Source organism: Pyxicephalus adspersus, chromosome 6 (assembly GCF_032062135.1).
Source record: "Pyxicephalus adspersus chromosome 6, UCB_Pads_2.0, whole genome shotgun sequence".
In the NCBI taxonomy this organism is placed as follows: domain Eukaryota; kingdom Metazoa; phylum Chordata; class Amphibia; order Anura; family Pyxicephalidae; genus Pyxicephalus; species Pyxicephalus adspersus.
The window spans coordinates 20,524,259-20,524,863 of NC_092863.1; positions in this window are offsets into that span (position 1 = coordinate 20,524,259).

Consider the following 605-nt stretch of genomic DNA (forward strand, 5'->3'; position numbering starts at 1 on the left):
ACATGGTAGAAACCCTGCTATTGCTCATTCTTGGAGAAGCAGCTTGTGCTCTGTGAATCACATTGAATGCTATAAATTTGAATGAAGTTTTCCCTCTAGTGAAATCTGTTTCAATGAGTGGTATTACTACAGGAGATAGAACCTTGTACACATATATATGCTAGGGTCAAAACAATTATTGTAAATCTATTTATGCACAATCTGTCTTGTTTTTATTTGGATTGTTTAGTATAGTTTTAATCATTTGGATTTATTAGATTTAATAAAAAATTGATATTAACATTTTATTTATGATTGCCTTTTGATAGTCCCACTATGAACTCTCTTGGTAATTTCTTTCACCTTATTTTGTTATTTAGGGACAGGGCTTAGTCATATTGCTGTACATTATAGTGGGTGGATTGATTTTGATTCTCTTTTTAATACATGTAGGTCAATACCAGAGTACTCACAGACACATGGCAGAGGAAAAGCAAACCTCAAGCTCACCCATACTCAAACTCAGAAAGGAAAGGAGAAACAGGAAAGGATCACTTAAGGGGAAACAGATAAATTGCATTTTTAAAAATGATAACTCCACTGCCTTGACTTAAAATAGCAAAAAA